At 30.0% G+C, this 8,465-nt stretch overlaps 1 non-coding gene across 1 annotated transcript; it reads left to right on the top strand.

Annotated features, from left to right (window-relative positions):
* Positions 7,505–7,588, top strand: TRNAL-CAA. The gene has a single exon. It is a non-coding gene; the product is annotated as a tRNA-Leu (tRNA).

Raw genomic sequence — 8,465 nt, 5'->3', positions numbered from 1 at the left:
CATAAGAACTAAAACCTTTAATTTCAATCATTTTTGCCTCATTCAACATTTTATTCACTTTTGTTTTCTTTTTGATGTTTTTCTTTTTTATTTGTTTTTCTTTTTTCAATGGCAATGCCACACTTATGTACACAAATGTATCAACCACTAAAACATAACCATGATTCCACAAGAAATGAAGAACAATGCACCCTTACTTACTTAATATTCATTCCCAAAACAATTCCAAAGGTCCAAAATTCCCTAAGGTTAAGACAATCGTGGTTTTTTACTTATAAGTTTGTAATGAGCTAAATAACAAGGAAATGAGTACAAATGTTCAAAGGGGCTATCAAAGGATAAATTCATTCAAGACATGCTTATATGCCTAAGTGGTTTATTAAAAAGAAATGTGTAAATCACTTTAATATATGCATGTGAATATCAAGTATCAACAAGAAACAAGTCAAGATCTAGAGTGCAAGTAATCAAGAGTGCAATCACACATGAAAGAATATTAAATGGCAAACAACAATTCATCCACAATTATGGATCAAATTCTCATAAGGGACAGTCTAACACAATTGTTTCAACCTCTCAATTCTCAAAAGTAACTTGGCAGATAGAAATACATTGATTCACACCCCAAGATATCATGACTTAATTAAAATAAATCATGAGAGAAAATGCTCATAATCTAAGCAAAACCTAAAAATCAAAGAAAACATGCATCAACATAACCCTATGACCTACATTAATCTCTCCCTCATACTTAAACTACACATTATCCGAATGTAGCATAATTAGAATATTCAGACATACATATCAATAAATGGAATTAGATAAGTGCAATAAAAGTAAGGAATGAGAGAAAGAAAAATCATTTATTCATGGAGGAACGAAAGCGGGTTCAACCAATGAGTCCTCCTCCATAATTATGTATACTAAGGAAATAGTTGTAAGGAAAGACTTGAGGTGATGCTCATTAACCTTGAAGCTCTTATTTGTGGATTCACTTTTGATTTCTAAAAAACCATAAGGAAATACATTAGTAACAATAAAAGAGTCAATCTACCTATAATAAAGCTTACCACTCATGAGGCCAAGCTTAGAGTTATACAACAACACTTTTGGCCAACCAAAAATTCTTTCCAAAAATCAAGCTATCATGGTGTCTTTTGGTATTCTCCTTGTATAATTTAGAGTTCTCATAGGCTTATAAGCGGATCTCATCGAGTTCATTAAGTTGGAGCATTTTTTTTTCACCAGCTTGATCAAGATCCAAGTTGCAAGTTCTAACAGCCCAATAAGCACAATGTTCTATCTCACGGGAAGATGACATGATTTACCAATGACAACCTAATAAGGGTACATCTATATGGGTGCCTTGTAAGTAGTCATATGTGCTCGAAGAGCATCCTCAAGTTTGTTGCTCCAATTTTTTATGTTAGGTTGAACTATCTTCTCCAAAATCCTTTTTATCTCTCTGTTTGAAATCTCAACTTGCCCATTACATTGGAAGTGATAAGGTGTAGAAATTCTATGAACAAGCCCATATTTCTTGAGCATAGCTTGCATGGATCTATTGTAGAAGTGAGTGCATTGGTCACTAACAATTGCTCTATGTATGCCAAACCTGTAAAATATGTGAGACCTAACAAAATCCATAACAACTTGAGCATCATTAGTCATGGTGGCCTTAGCTTCCACCCATTTAGAAACATAATCAACAGCATGCAGAATACAATAAAACAAAAGAAACAGGAAAGGGAACCATGAAATCAGCACCACAGACATCAAAAACCTCACAAAATAACATAGATTGTTGAGAAATCTCTTGTCTCCAAGAAAGGGTATTACTACACTGCTCAAAAGTGCTACAAATCCTCCACGCATCTTTGAAGATTGTGGGCCAATAAAATCTAGAGCCAAGCACATTTTGTGCTATACTTTGGGTACCAAGATGTCCATCCACTACAGAAGCATAGCAAAACTAAAGGATTAACTCAATCTCATGATCTAGAATGCATCTTATAATAAAATGGTCAGTACAAAATCTCCACAAATTGGGATCATTTCAAACATAATATTTAGCATCACTATTAAGTTTGTCAATTTGAACTCTAGATGCAAGTGGAGAAAAACATATGCAACTAAATAATTCACAATATTAGCAAACAAATGGTGGGAAATGAAACAAAAATATTTAAAAGTTGTTCATTAGAAAAATCATATCTAATAGGCTTCAAATCAACAACTCTCATATTGCTAATGGTAAATTAAGGTGATGAATAATGTCTAACATATTGCTCATCATTTATGCAAATAAATCAAGATAATTAGTGAAGATGTTGATTACTAATTTAAAATAATGTAAGTTTATCCAAACATTTCTAATTAGTCATGCTCCTCGTTTTCATACTCTATTTAATAAAGTTATTAATGGTTGTTGATTTTTTAAAATAATTTATAAAATAAAACAGTGAGTAAAATTGTTTGATTAACAAGATAAAAGAAACCATATAATATAGTATGCCGTATGTAATGACCAAATGTTGATAAAAATACTTGTTTATAGGAACTTGGTTTAGGAAAATTCTAAGTATATGATTTATTTCTATGGGTTAACAAATGTAGCAAAAAAATTCATTGGGAGGAATGTTTCAAATTTTGTAATATATCAGATGCTATGGGTGTAAAAATGTTGTGGAACATCACAACGGCATCATTGCACAATTATACTGTAGCATTAAATCAATTATGTAGTCTTGTTTATATTGCTCAGGCCACATCACACTACATTATGTTTAAAATAAAAATTTCAATCTCAAAAAAATATACATTACAACAGCCACAAATTATGACGTAATGTCCACAACTATAATTTAAAACACTTGAATGTGAGAGAAATCGTCTATATCAATCATACTAGTTTAGTTTCCAAGAAACATTTAAGCTGTGCCAAAACTCTTCTAAATGAAGTTCTAGAGTAAACTCTTTGTATCATGTCCACATATGCCTCTTTCTATAAAGTTTCGTATTTAGATGAAGAAATAGGAGTGTAAGGTTTCAGAATCATCTTACAATTATATTATATGGCTTTTCCGTCTTTTTTTCTCCTCCAAAAACCAACTCACAAATACACCCTAAGTCTCGATTAAGGAATAGATAAATTGCACAAAAGATTAATAATAAGTGTTGTGAACATTCAATTTTATTCGGTCTATTTTTATAGTTCAAAATATTGAAAAACTACAAAAATATAAAAAATATATAAATTTCAAAATACAAAAATTAACAAAAAGGGCATTCTGGATATTTTTTATTTTATATAGTCAAATAATTATTTTAACCACGGGTATTATGATAAGTTTTGGATTTTATAGAATCACAAATGATTTTTTGTCCAAAATGAATATTCCGGTAATTTTTAAAGCTAAATGAAATATTTTTATCACATACATAAATTTTTCGGAATAATAATTTTATCAGAAAAAAGGGAATTTTGAGATGTCCTGAAACTAATTTTATCTGAGACATAGTCAATGGTCAATTAATTACTAACAATTTTAATTACTGATTTCGTTATAGCATAAAATAATAATTGACAGTTTGATTTTTATTTAAAATAATTAATTTTAAGTTTTTTATTTAAAATTCGAATTTATTAAAATAGTTACAAAAAACTATAAATAAATGAGTAGGCAAAATACAGAAGACACAGGTTGAAATAAATCATTAAAAATGTAAAATGTGAAGGTAATAATCATGTTTTTATGGTTTGCCAAACAAAACATAAATTTGTAGTCCTCATTTTCTGTGAATAAGAGACAAACAATTGTTTAATCATTGGTGTTACGTCTTGAACCAAAACCTTAAGGCATTAGTTTTATGGGCATTTCCTTCTTATAAACTCTTTCATTCATCCTCGCATATCCAATGTGGGACTTCACACTTGAATAAACCCAACATCCCGAATTGACATTTTCTATGTCACAATCCCCCTTCTTCTGCCTTCACAAATTTCTTCATCACTCTATCCTTCTCTTCTTTTTTGTAATCTCAAGCCAACCATGATTGTTGGTAATTCTCCATCTTTCGAAAAAATCATGATCTGTGGCTTCACCTTGACTTCTCTCTTTCACTGCCATAATCACAACCGCACAACCATAATAATATGCACCACCATGCACTCTTAAGGTTACATTTAATTAGAATTAAAATATTAATATGTTCTCAGAATCTTATTGGTTGTCTTTATATGGTTTCGTCTTCATGCAAGTCTTTCTCTTCACCGGTTTATGCGGCAAGGTTGCATAATGGTTCCTCGTCTTATCGTAAGTGCATAATTATTGTACCATTTTCAGAATGCAAGCAGCATTCATTATGCCATTATTTGCACCATCATCCGTTTCTATTGCACGCAGGCTCCATAGCTATTTTTCTAGGTCAGGTATGGAAATCAATTCATATTTCTTTTATTTTTATTTTTAAATAAAAATTTCCATATTTAATAATCTAAATATGTAGTAGTAAAACAATGCAGTAATGTAATACTTCATAAAATGCATCCTTTTGTTTTAATAAACAATTACTTATCAACGATTAAAAGTAAATTTTACCATTTTAATAATAAACACTCATTTGTTATAGTTAATTAATTTACCATACTTTTAAGATATAATGTGGTGTATTTCACTTTTTTAAAGTTCATGGGTAATAATTTCTAAAAAAGCTTTAAATATTAAAAAAGATGAGATCTTGATTAAAGTATTTCCTCCTAAGTTTGAAATGTGATATGAGTATTTCACTCATGTACGAATAATCAAGTATCACATCTTCTTTTAAAGCCTTAAAATAAAATAAATTTTACCAACAAACCATTTTCTACCAAAGAACTACATAATCTTGTTTCCTTAATATTTATATGAATACTTAGGAGCAAGATCCTATCTTATTAAGCACAATAAAAATAAAATATTTTTCCTTCTAATAAATAAAATAATCAAATATATTTGGGTATAAAATTAGTTCATCTAATTAGTGAGAGTATCATTTACTATGTACCGATGAGGTGACCAACATATTCCTAAAAGTGAGTTTAAAGACTATTTTCTATGTATTGAACAACCTAATATCACTCAAATCCTTATGTGTATGATAATTTTTATACATATGTGATAACCATTTTGAGTAATTTAATAGATTGATTTGCCCCAATTACACTTTCATTTAAATAAAAAAAACCTCATTCAATTCTATTAAATCCACGAGTTCATCTCCTCCTCCCTCCTTTTCTTTGGGAGATTATATTAATTCATTACTATATAAATATAAAAGAATAATTGAATAGTTATTAATATTTACATGTTGCAAAGTATGTGCTCAACTAACACCATGAATAATCTCATCTAAGCATCTCATAAATAAAAGGCAGATCCAATACATGAAAGGTTTTCATTTAATAGAATCTAAGGAGAGTAGATGTATACAATCTTATTTTACAAACCGAAATATCTTCCATCCAAACATAAAAAATGCAAGGAAAATCACTCTACCCTTGTGTTTGTATGAAAAAATTCTATTTAAAAGTATATAGATGTGCTCAATTGAGACAAACCAATACATTGGATGGCTTACTAATGGGAAGAAAAACAACTAAGAATAGAGACACCAAACAATACCATTCAAAGTTCCTCTTGGTTCTCATATTTCCAGAAAATCTTGGTTGCATGGGCTGTTGCAATTGCCTTAAGCTATGATTATGGACCACATTGACCGTAACGGAACCGCATCAGATGCAATAATCGCAACGTAACCGCATTAAAACCGCAACGAGATGGCATCACCAGATGAGAGCTTGCCATACACCATATTGGGCAGGCTGAGACCTATGTTACTAGCAAAGTTAGTAGTGAATGTGAAGCTTCCTCTCTTGTAAAAAAAGAGAAATGAAAATTTGAAATGGCCTTCTTAGATTCTATATTATACTTGAAGCAGGTAAAGGATATATCATAGAGGGCGAACCTCAATGCAATGATGAGGTTATTGTTTAGTGAAGAATAGGTCATAGATTCTAATCTTGTAAATAATATTCCTTCTTGTGGAGTTAAGACTGCATGCATCTATCATCTTCAGGTTCTACTGAGTGGGAGCGAGCCTCGTACGAAAATAATCCTTAACTATATATATATTACCAGTGCAGTGTGTGGATGTCTATTAGATAATTTAACAGCCACCATTCTCATTATTATAAAGTAAGGATCATCTTCATTAATGGAGAGACAAGTGCCACAGAATAATACACAAAAGACAATATGTAATGACATTTTTATCATTTTATTTATCATAAAATCACATTTCTGTCATTGAAAATATGAGGAAAAACAATCACTTGCCTCTCCTTTAATGGACAGGATCTTTGTCCATTATTATCATTATAGTTTTCTATACATAATTGTGTTGATGAATACATATCCCACATTGCATTTAGTCTGCAATGAATGTTAACTCCCTTGTTAATAAAAATCAAATAAAATTGAATACTGAAATAAATTGAACATTAGGGGTCAATTTTTTTAGAGATTCCACAAGGTTTTATTCCGGATGCCAACGGCCTAACATAACTTTTACCGTTTACCCTGGCTTAGGATTAGATATATATAGCATCAAACACGCATAGTCAGGTTTTAGATCGGTAAGTAACCATCAATAGAAAGGAAAACAATCAGGAAACAAAATTCCAAATGGCAAGCTCCTGCAATGTTAGTTTGTCTATAATCTTGCACATTAATTCAAAGCACTTTGAAGTGAAGATAATTTTTCCACACAGGAAATCATTTTCATGTTGCATCAGAGTATATTAAAATAATTTGCTAACTATCTATATCAGTCAATATTTTGTCTCCAAGCAAGAAACCTGTAGGAACAAAACAGCTTATAAGCCACTTCCAATTTCAAGACATCGAACAAACAATAATAACAAATAAGTCTTTATCAAACTAGGTAGGGTGGACTACATGAATTCAATCACACGTGATAACTATGATGGATAAAAAAACATAATTAACAAGTACTTGATTCACGTTTTTTGGAACACAAACTTTATCTTAGACATAAGCTAATCTGACCTGAAATATCAATTGGGACTTAAACCCGAACCTAAACTGTATTCAATAAATGTAAATATTCAGTAAACTTTAGAGCACTTGAAATTCACATATTGGCGCATAATATCAATTGGTAATAGACTAATATGCTGAATATTAAAATGATCATAATAAACTACTATAAATTCACACCACCAGCCCAAAAATTTAAAGACAAAAACTAACTTCACGATTCTAAAATGAGGGAATGAATAATCTCATATCATTTTTTCAATAACGTAGTCAGTAATGGAAACAGATGATACAAAAGTTATAATTAATTATAATTAAATGGATAAAACTTTAAAATAGAACTGCGTTGTTATATAATTAAGTTTATAATAATAATAAATATAAAAACCAGATGTAACAGTAAAGTCAGGATGGCCGAGTGGTCTAAGGCGCCAGACTCAAGTTCTGGTTCTCGTGAGAGAGCGTGGGTTCAAATCCCACTTCTGACATTTTTTTAATTAATTAAATGCTCTCTACTTAATACTTTTTTTTTTCAAAAGTTGAATTTTGTTTGTCAGAATAAATACTCACTTTAGTCCCTCATGTTATTCGATCTTATCAGTTTAGTCATTCAAAAAAGAAAAAACCTAAAATAGTCCCCGAAAATTTCAAATGTTGGTCAAATTAATCCTTTAGAGTCAAATTAGTCTCTATTAAGTGTTGTAAAACATGCTAAAAATGACTAGTTTAACCCACATTTAAACTTTTTTGTAGATGATTTTAGGTATTTTCTTTTTTGAATGACTAAACTGGTAAAATTAAAAAAAATATGAGGAACTAACTTTTTTTTTTGATATTTACTTTAGATATTATTACTTTATAAGTTGCTTAAGTTTACAATGAAACTAGACATAGGTAACACTCCCATGAAAATGTGTTCCACATTATGTGGTCATAATACACTTACAAGCAATATGGGATCATATTCACCCTCTTGAGTGAGATAATAGGATTAATGCTTATCTTCTTCATTGCTATAAATTTTGAAGTATGGAAAGGTCTCTATTAGTTGTCCTTAGAACTTTGCTTCTTTATTCAAATGGATATGAATAAAGATACAATTACTCTTATTTTGTTTGTTATTGACATTATGATACATATCATTTTAGGATTCTTAATTTGATGATAAATCTTAATTTCCTATAGTAAATTGGGAAAGGTAATTAAAGATATAGTCCAAGTGGGTCAATGATTAGAAAATATTTTGAATGATGTGGTGTGCACTTCACTTAAAAAGATTTAAGAAGAAATTAATTGCAATTTGAAAAAGATTTTAGCACATTTGTATTTTCTGATTTTCTATAAAATGAATTCCAATTTTCAATC

Source organism: Lupinus angustifolius, chromosome LG08 (genome assembly GCF_001865875.1).
Source record: "Lupinus angustifolius cultivar Tanjil chromosome LG08, LupAngTanjil_v1.0, whole genome shotgun sequence".
Classification (NCBI taxonomy): domain Eukaryota; kingdom Viridiplantae; phylum Streptophyta; class Magnoliopsida; order Fabales; family Fabaceae; genus Lupinus; species Lupinus angustifolius.
This window is presented reverse-complemented; position numbering and strand designations above follow the sequence as displayed.